Here is a 10,312-nt window from a genome sequence, read left to right on the forward strand (position 1 = left end):
ACTGGATTACAACTCGTTTTTAAATGTCCCTGGTTCTTCACTGCTAAATGTCTGCCAGCCCCTGAATCACACCTCAGTTGTGCTATGTCCTGCATACAATTCCCTTGATTAAAAGGCTTGTTAGTTGGTTGTGATGAGGTTTTGATGTGGGATCCCGTGACCCCACAGAGCTCACTGTCCTGTCCATTTTACATTTCATTACATGGAGAAAACAAAACTTGGGAAAGATTGGGGCATAATATACATCATTTTTCTAACCTTTGAAACTGATGACATGACAAATGGCAATAAAAATGCATCTTAAATCCTAGTACAGTGACACTGAAATTAATATAAATGGTAAGTTCTGTGACTGTCTTCCTCTTGCACTAAAAATAATTGTTGAATACCATTGCCTTTATATCATAACAAAAGATTTTTAATGCTTTTTTAAAGCTGTTTCCAAAACTAAATTATCTTTTTCTTAGCAACTTTAAAATTCTTAAAACATCAAAATTACAAAGATAAAGAATTTATGAAGGCTTTTTAATCACTTCAAAATAATTCAGTCAGAGAGCCTCTAAAATTTTACTCCTGGCACAGAAAAAAATAATCCTACCAAACTATTAACATTGGCAACCTTATGAAGGATTGTGATTTTTAAAAATTTGACTTATTAAAACCAGGAATATAATTTTTTAAATTTAAAGTATTTAACAACATGCTACTGCTGCTGTTTAGTCACTCAGTCATGTCTGACTCTTTGCAACCCCATGGGCTGTAGCCCACCAGGCTCCTATGTCCATGGGATTTCCCAGGCAAAAATATTGGAGTGGGTTGGCATTTTCTACTCCAGGGGATCTTCCTGACCCAGGAATAGAGCCCAAGTCTGCTGGAAAAACTATAGTTTTGACTATATGGATATTTGTCAGCGAAGTGATGTCTCTGCTTTTTAATATGTGGTCTAGGTTTGTCATAGCTTTCCTTCCAAGGAGCAAATATTTTTTAATTTAATGGCTACAGTCACCATCCACAGTGATTTTGGAACCCAAGAAAATAATATATGTCACCACTTCCACTTTCTCCCCTCCTATTTACCATGAAGTGGTGGGACTGGATGCCATGATCTTATATTTTTGAATGTTGAGTTTTAAGCCAGCTTTTTCACTCTCCACTTTCACCCTCATCAAGAGGCTCCTTAGTTCCTCTTCACTCTCTGCCATTAGAGTGGTATCATCTGCATATCTGAGGCTGTTGATATTTCTCCCTGAAATCTTGACTCCACCTTGTGAGTCATCCCCCTGGGCATTCCTCATGATGTACTCTGCATATAAGTGAAATAAGCAGGGTCACAACACACAGCCTTATAGTACTCCTTTCCTAGTTTTGAACCAGTACGTTGTCCCATGTCTGGTTCTAACAGTTGCTTCTTGACCTGCATACAGGCTTCTAAGGAGACAGGTAAGGTGGTCTGGTATTCCCATTTCTTTAAGGATTTTTCACAGTTTGTTATGATCCACACAGTCAAAGGCTTTAGTGTAGTCAATGAAACATAAGTAGATGTTTTTCTGGAATTTCCTTGCTTACTCCATGATCCATCGAGTGTTGGCAATTTGATCTCTGGTTCTTCTGCCTTTTCTAAATCTCCATCTGGAAGTTCTTGGTTCAAGTACAGCTGAAGCTTAGCTTATACATCTGGAAGTTCTTGGTTCAAGTATAGCTGAAGCTTAGCTTGAAGGATTTTGAGCATAACCTTGCTAGCATGTGAAATGAGCAAAACTGTACAGTAGTTTGAACATTCTTTGGCATTGTCTTTCTTGAGAACTGGAATAAAAATTGACATTTTCTGGTCCTGTGGCCGCTGCTGAGTTTTCCAAATTTGCTGGCATATTGCACTTTAACAGCATCATCTTTTAGGACTTTACTTCGTTCAGCCAGAATTCCATCACCTCCACTGGCTTTGTTTGTGGTAATGCTTCCTAAGGCCCGCTTGACTTCACACTCCAGGATGTCTGGCTCTAGGTAAGTGATCACACCATCGTGGTTATCCAGGTCATTAAGACCCTTTTTGTATAGTTCTTCCATGTATTCTTGCCACCTCTTCTTAATCTTTTCTGCTTCTTTTAGATCCTTATTGTTTCTATTTTTTTCATGCCCATCCTTGCATGAAATATTCCCTTGGTATCACCAATATTCTTGAAGAGATCTCTGGTCATTCTCATTCTATTATTTTCCTTTATTTCATTGCATTTTTTATTTAAGAAGGCCTTCTTATCTCTCCTTAATATTCTGGAACTCTGGAACTCTGCATTTGCTTGAGTGTATCTTTCTCTTTCTCCCTTGCCTTTTGCTTCTCTTCTCTCCTCAGCTATTTGTAAAGCCTTCTCAAATAACCACTTTACCCTCTTACATTTCTTTTTCTTGAGGATGGCTTTGGTCACTGACACCTGTAAAATGTTACAAACCCCTATCCATAGCTCTCCAGGCACTGTGTCTATCATATATTTGTCTCACTCTGTCTGACTTGCATCACTCAGTATGACAATCTAGGTTCCTCCATGTTGCTGTAAATGACATTATTTCATTCTTTTTTTTATCACTGAGTAATATTGCACTGTGTATATGTACCACATCTTCTTTATCCATTCATCCGCTGATAGACATTTAGGTTGCTTCCCTGTCCTGGCTATTATAAATAGTGCTGCGGTGAACATTAGGGTGCAGAACTCACATTTCTGGCTCAAAATTTATGGCACTGGTTCAGAAAGAGTAAAGATGCAGTGGGTATGGTTATATAAGTGAGATTATTAGGATTTGAAAACATACCCTCATTATCCAATCCTATTAACCAGATTTTAAAAATCCTTTTCATCTGCTTAACAGCTAATCGCCTTGCATGAGAGTATCCTGTAGACAATTAAATCAATTTCCTCATATCCAATGGCCCAATCATACTCATGATCTCCAGGCTTCCAACTGGAGCCATATATCGGCATGTTTCATACAGACTCAGAGAGCTTCAGAACTTTGATATTTATGTGTGTAAATGTGTGAAAACAGAGGGTGCTCCACCAAAGAGGGAGCGATGTAATTTGAAACTGTGCTGAAGGGCTCACTATGAGCACCCTTCTCAGAGAGTCCTGATTCATTCAATGTGTTACCTCAATCTGCTTATATGGGTCTACTTATTTGCTCCCCTAAGATGACGTTTGACTGGTTACCCAATTGAACTGAGCCACGTTAATGCCCAGTACCCCAGACTTCCCCTACAGAGAGTGAGAATGAGAGTTTACTGCAGTCAGATGGTTGGTTGAGTTCTGGCTAAAGTCTGCCTCTTGGTTGGCCCAACTGAAGACAAGTCCATGGTGATTTTATTTCACAGTTCCTGACACTGTTCTGTCAATTTCATTTCTGCTGAAGTTAATTGGAGTTTATTTCTATTGCTTACAATAGAGGGCACTCACTGGCTGATGCAGATCTGTGGAACTTATTGATGTCTTTCATTGATTGGAAAAGGGACTGGTGTTAATATGAATACACCTACTTCTTTTTTTAACTTTTTTTTTTTTTTACTGCCTTTCATTCTGTTTCAATACAGTCATCATTTTAGAAAATAATTATTTGGCCATACCAGGTCTTGGTTTCGGCAGGCAGAGTCTTCGATCTTCACTGTGGAGTGCGGGATGTTCAGCTGCATCATGTGAACTCCTAATCGCAGCATGTGGGACCTAGTTCCCTGACCAGAGAGCGAACCTTGGACCCCCTGCATTGGGAGCTCAGAGCCTTAGCCACTAAGCCACCAGGGAAGTCCCCTCTACTTTTAATTTCAGCTTTGAAACTAAATAATGTGTGACTTTGAACACCTACTTTCTTCACTTGTAAAATGAGTAGATTTGACCATCATTTGGCTTGCTCCCAAGCCTAAAATTCTTGATTCTTTACACCATAACTGAGTCTACATGTAGCATCTCCAAACTACTTTTATTTTTAACCCAGTGGTTTGACAGCTCCCAAATATTAATGTGTCGATAGAATTAGAATTATTGATAAATCCTGCTCAAAATCTGGGTGTTTTTTTTTTTTTTCCACTTTCCTGCTCAGTGATATAGTCACCAAAGTTCTAAAGCATAAACCTACGTTCACTAGTTTATCCCCTGAAAAAGTCTTTTTTCCTGTTTATTTTCAACCATATGATTATTGTCTTTGATTGTTAATTTACAACAGTTACAACTAGATCAATTTCTTTAGTCTACAGTAGAACATAATCTCCAGGCCAAAGAGGAGACAAATACAAAGAGAATAATTTTACAAATAGAACAACTGTGGCAAGTGCCACAGAGTTTAACAGGGAGCTGTGAGATCACGTAATGAGACAGACACCTGGCAGATAACTGCCTCTGCGAGAAGCACTGTGTGTTTCCGGGGAATGCTAAGATGAAATCTGGATCACTCTAAGGCTGGCAGCTGACGGGTACAGGGCTTCTCCAGCTAGTATGTTAAAGTGAAGTGAAGTCGCTCAGTCGTGTCTGACTCTTTGCAACTCCGTGGATTGTAGCCTACCAGCCTCCTCAATCCACAGAATTCTCCAGGCAAGAATACTGGAGTGAGTTGCCATTTCCTTCTCCAGGGGATCTTCCCGACCAGGGATCGAACCTGGGTCTCCAGCATTATAGGCAGACGCTTTACCGTCTGAGCCACCAGGGAAGTCCCACTGATATGCTAAATGCAGATCATAGTGAGGTACAGGGTAATGTGTGGTGTGCCAGTTTGCTGACATCAAAATGCTGTATTAATCCTCACTTCCTCTTGAAGTTCTGGAACCTGAAACTTCAAAGAGCTAAGATCCAGGTTTCTTCCCCTCACCAGCCCCAAATAGGTGTTCATTTCACTTGAGAAGGAGAGAAATGGAAAGGCAAACGCATGCCTTCTGCTTCAAACATCAAGATATCTGCAAAACTCTGCCTTATATCTCTGCAGCCTCCTCTGGTTAGTTCTACTTTCTTTAAACTAAGCAAATAAAAGTTCTCACCTACACGGAATAAATCCAAAATTCTCCTTAAGAAGCAGTGTCCTATAAAAATCCACTCTCCACAAAGCAGAAAGTAGATTTTCTTTTAGGCCTCCTGTCCTCATTCGCTTTGCCACTTTCATTTAAATTAGGCCCTGGGCATGAGTTTATTTTCGCAGAGGTATTTATAAAGAGAAGAAGAAAAGAGAGAGAAGTTTACACTTTAATTTCTCCAATGCCTTCAGGATGCTGGGGCTTTCTCTAAGACACATAAATGTATGGATTTCCTTCCTGGTGACAGTTTTCTGAACATGATAGCCTGATTAAGTGCCAGGCTCTGGAGAGAGTAGGCTGGGTTATTACTGATACTGTCATCTACATGGAAAAAGCACTCAATCACCTAAGCCTCAACTTTTCCAGTCTGTGAAATGACAGCAGTAATAAGGTTGAATAACACACATTTTTTAAATGCTTGGCATGGTACCTGGCCAATATCTGCTCAATAAACATTAGTTTTTAACATAGTCATCATCATTATTTTTTTAATATAAATTTATTTATTTTAATTGGAGGTTAATTACTTTGCAATATTGTATTGGTTTTGCCATACATCAGCATGATTCCACCACAGGTGTACACGTGTTCCCCATCCTGAACCTCCCGCCCACCTCCCTCCCCGTACCATCCCTTTGGGTCATCCCAGTGCACCAGCCCCAAGCAACCAGTATCATGCTTCGAACTTGGACTGGTGATTCGTTTCATATATGATATTATACATGTTTAATGCCATTCTCCCAAATCATCCCATCCTCTCCCTCTCCCAGTTCAGTTTAGTACAGTCGCTGAGTTGTGTCCGACTCTTTGTGACCCCAAGAATCGCAGCACGCCAGGCTTCCCTGTCCATCACCAACTCCCAGAGTTGACTCAGACTCACATCCATCGAGTCAGTGATGCCATCCAGCCATCTCATCCTCTGTTGTCCCCTTCTCCTCCTGCACCCAATCCCTCCCAGCATCAGGGTCTTTTCCAATGAGTCAACTCTTCACATGAGGTAGCCAAAGTACTGGAGTTGCAGCTTTAGCATCATTCCTTCCAAAGAAATCCCAGGGCTGATCTCCTTCAGAATGGACTGGTTGGATCTCCTTGCAGTCCAAGGGACTCTCAAGAGTCTTCTCCAACACCACAGTTCAAAAGCATCAATTCTTCAGTGCTCAGCCTTCTTCACAGTCCAACTCTCACATCCATACATGACCACAGGAAAAACCATAGCCTTGACTAGACAAACCTTTGTTGGCAAAGTAATGTCTCTGCTTTTCAATTTGCTATCTAGGTTGGTCATAACTTTCCTTCCAAGGAGTAAGTGTCTTTTAATTTCATGGCTGCAGTCACCATCTGCAGTGATTTTGGAGCCCAGAAAAATAAAGTCTGACACTGTTTCCACTGTTTCCCCATCTATTTGCCATGAAGTGATGGGATCGGATGCCATAATCTTCGTTTTCTGAATGTTGAGCTTTAAGCCAACTTTTTCACTCTCCGCTTTCACTTTCATCAAGAGGCTTTTGAGTTCCTCTTCACTCTCTGCCATAAGGGTGGTGTCATCTGCATATCTGAGGTTATTGATATTTCTCCCGGAAATCTTGATTCCAGCTTGTGCTTCTTCCAGCCCAGCGTTTCTCATGATGTACTCTGCATAGAAGTTAAATAAGCAGGGTGACAATACACAGCCTTGACGTACTCCTTTTCCTATTTGGAACCAGTCTGTTGTTCCATATCCAGTACTAACTGTTGCTTCCTGACCTGCATATAGGTTTCTCAAGAGGCACGTCAGGTGGTCTGGTATTCCCATCTCTTTCAGAATTTTCCAGTTTATTGTGATCCACACAGTCAAAGGCTTTGGCATAGTCAATAAAGCAGAAATAGATGTTTTTCTGGAACTCTCTTGCTTTTTCCATGATCCAGCAGATGCTGGCAATTTGATCTCTGGTTCCTCTGCCTTTTCTAAAACCAGCTTGAACATCTGGAAGTTCACGGTTCACGTATTGCTGAAGCCTCGCTTGAAGAATTTTGAGCATTACTTTACTAGCGTGTGAGATGAGAGCAATTGTGCGGTAGTTTGAGCATTCTTTGGCATTGCCTTTCTTTGGGATTGTAATGAAAACTGACCTTTTCCAGTCCTGTGGCCACTGCTGAGTTTTCCAAATTTGCTGGCATATTGAGTACAGCACTTTCACAGCATCATCTTTCAAGATTTGAAATAGTTCGACTGGAATCTCATCACCTCCACTAGCTTTGTTCGTAGTGATGCTTTCTAAGGCCCACTTGACTTCACATTCCAGGATGTCTGGCTGTAGGTGAGTGATGACACCATCGTGATTATCTGGGTCATGAAGATCTTTTTTATACAGTTCTTCTGTGTATTCTTGCCATCTCTTCTTAATATCTTCTGCTTCTGTTAGGTCCATACAATTTCTGTCCTTTATTGAGCCCATCTTTGCATGAAATGTTCCTTTGGTATCTCTAATTTTCTTGAAGAGATCTCTAGTTTCCCATTCTGTTGTTTTCCTCTGTTTCTTTGCATTGATCGCTGAAGAAGGCTTTCTTATCTTTTCTTGCTTATCTTTGGAACTCTGCATTCAGATGTTTATATCTTTCCTTTTCTCCTTTGCTTTTCGCTTCTCTTCTTTTCACAGCTATTTGTAAGGCCTCCCCAGACAGCCATTTTGCTTTTTTGCATTTCTTTTCCATGGGGATTGTCTTGATCCCTGTCTCCTGTACAATGTCACGAACCTCTGTCCATAGTTCATCAGGCACTCTATCTATCAGATCTAGGCCCTTAAATCTATTTCTCACTTCCACTGTATAATCATAAGAGATTTGATTTAGGTCATGCCTGAATGGTCTAGTGGTTTTCCCTACTTTCTTCAATTTAAGTCTGAATTTGGCAATAAGGAGTTCATGGTCTGAGCCACAGTCAGCTCCTGGTCTTGTTCTTGCTGACTGTATAGAGTTTCTCCATCTTGGGCTGCAAAGAATATAATCAATCTGAATTCGGTGTTGACCATCTGGTGATGTCCATGTATAGAGTCTTCTCTTGTGTTGTTGGAAGAGGGTGTTTGTTATGACCAGTGCATTTTCTTGGCAAAACTCTATTAGTCTTTGCCCTGCTTCATTCCGTATTCCAAGGCCAAATTGGCCTGTTACTCCAGGTGTTTCTTGACTTCCTACTTTTGCATTCCAGTCCCCTATAATGAAAAGGACATCTTTTTTGAGTGTTAGTTCTAAAAGGTCTTGTAGGTCTTCATAGAACCGTTCAATTTCAGCTTCTTCTTTAAGCTTCTTCTCCCTCTCCCACAGAGTCCAAAAGACTGTTCTATACATCTGTGTCTCTTTTGCTGTCTCACATACAGGGTTATCGTTACCATCTTTCTAAATTCCATATATATGCTTTAGTATACTGTATTGGTATTTTTTTTTCTGGCTTACTTCACTCTGTATAATAGACTCCAGTTTCATCCACCTCATTAGAATTGATTCAAATGTATTATTTTTAATGGCTGAGTAATACCCCATCATTTTTAACAAATAGCCAATACCAGTATAATGGTGGGAGTCAAGAGAAGGGGGGTGCAGAAAGACAGGCAGCTTCTGCTGCTGCTAAGTCACTTCAGTCGTGTCCAACTCTGTGTGACTCCATAGACGACAGCCCACCAGGCTCCCCTGTCCCTGGGATTCTCCAGGCAAGAAACAAAACAATAGAATGGGAAAGACTAGAGATCCCTGAGAAAATTGGAGATACCAAGGGAAGTGAAGTGAAGTGGCCCAGTTGAATCCGACTCTTTGTGACCCCATGGGCTGCAGCCTGCCAGGCTCCTATGTCCATGGGATTTTCCAGGCAAGAACAATGGAGTGGGTTGCCATTTCCTTCTCCAATGCATGAAAGTGAAAAGTAAAAGTGAAGTCATGTCCGAATCTGTGCGACCCCATGGAAAGCAGCCTACCAGGCTCCTCTGTCCATGGGGTTTTCCAGGCAAGAGTACTGGAGTGGGGTGCCAAAGACAGGCAAAGGAGCATAATTATGTTACAAGAGACAGCCTCTGAAAACATTCTAACTTAATATGCTCACCTACATTATACATTTTAACTACTTTTATTGGCTATACCTCTTTGGATTCACTTTTATTTATTGCTTGTATAAAAAAGCAGAACATTACAATGGTTAAAAGTAAGGTCTCAGTAAGATTTTCTGTTAGGTCCTTGCATTTTTGTCCTTTATTGTGCCCATCTTTGCATGAAATTTTCCCTTGGTAGGGCATCCTAGATAACTCAGTTGGTAAAGAATCTGCCTGCAATGCAGGAGACCCTGGTTTGATTCCTGCGTCAGGAAGATCCCCTGGAAAAGGGATAGGCTACCCACTCCCATACTCTTGGGCTTCCCTTGTGGCTCAGCTCACTGTAGAGTTAGCTACCATCATCCCATGGATGGAGGAGCCTGGGGGGCTGCAGTCCATGGGGTTACTGAGAGTCAGGCACGACTGAGCGACTTCACTTTCGCTTTTCACTTTCACGCATTGGAGAAGGAAATGGCAGCCCACTCCAGTGTTCTTGCCTGGAGAATCCCAGGGACGGGGGAGCCTGGTGGGCTGCTGTCTATGGGGTCGCACAGAGTCAGACACGACTGAAGGGACTTAGCAGCTACAGAAGTTTATTTTGACGTCCCTGGTAGCTCAGACGGTAAAGCGTCTGCCTACAATGCAGGAGACCTGGGTTTGATCCCTGGGTCAGGAAGATCTCCTGGAGAAGGAAATAGCAACCCACTCTGGTATACTTGCCTGGAAAATCCCTTGGACATAGGAGCCTGGCAGGCTGCAGCCCATGGGGTCACAAAGAGTCGGATTCAACTGGGCCACTTCACTTCACTTCCCTTGGTATCTCCAATTTTCTTTTTTTTTTTTTTTTATTTAATTTTATTTTATTTTTAAACTTTACATAATTGTATTAGTTTTGCCAAATATCAAAATGAATCCGCCACAGGTATACATGTGTTCCCCATCCTGAACCCTCCTCCCTCCTCCCTCCCCATTCCATCCCTCTGGGTCATCCCAGTGCCAATTTTCTTAGAGATCTCTAGTCTTTCCCATTCTATTGTTTTCCTACATTTCTTTGCATTGTTCAGTTAAGAAAGCTTCTTTATCTTAAGAAAGCTTCCTTATCTCTCCTTGATCTTCTCTGGAACTCAGCATTCAGTTGGCTATATCTTTCCCTTTCTCCTGTGCCTTTCATTTCTCTTCTTTTCTCAGCTATTTGTAAGGCCTCCTCAGAGAACCA

The 10,312-nt window shown here is 41.3% G+C and overlaps 1 non-coding gene across 1 annotated transcript; it reads right to left on the minus strand.

The window, feature by feature from the left end:
* Positions 1–4,611: 4,611 nt before the first annotated feature.
* TRNAY-AUA (transfer RNA tyrosine (anticodon AUA)) lies at positions 4,612–4,683 on the minus strand. The gene has a single exon. It is a non-coding gene; the product is annotated as a tRNA-Tyr (tRNA).
* Positions 4,684–10,312: the final 5,629 nt, after the last annotated feature.

This window comes from Bubalus kerabau, chromosome 1 (assembly GCF_029407905.1).
Source record: "Bubalus kerabau isolate K-KA32 ecotype Philippines breed swamp buffalo chromosome 1, PCC_UOA_SB_1v2, whole genome shotgun sequence".
Lineage (NCBI taxonomy): Eukaryota > Metazoa > Chordata > Mammalia > Artiodactyla > Bovidae > Bubalus > Bubalus kerabau.